Consider the following 244-nt stretch of genomic DNA (forward strand, 5'->3'; position numbering starts at 1 on the left):
AATTTAATCAAAGCCTATTAAAACTTTAATTATTTATTATGATGAACTTGTACTCTTACAAGCCCATTAAACATACCCACCTTATTTAATTTATTAATTAATAAACTCAACTTTTGAGCTTAATAAATTAAATACATTATAAATTCAACATTTGAATTTATTATTTAAATTATAAATTCAACTCATTGAATTTTTATCACTTCCAAAATTTAATATTTAATAAACCCAACATTTGAGTTTAATA

Source organism: Primulina huaijiensis, chromosome 11 (genome assembly GCF_012295235.1).
Source record: "Primulina huaijiensis isolate GDHJ02 chromosome 11, ASM1229523v2, whole genome shotgun sequence".
NCBI classification, from domain to species: domain Eukaryota; kingdom Viridiplantae; phylum Streptophyta; class Magnoliopsida; order Lamiales; family Gesneriaceae; genus Primulina; species Primulina huaijiensis.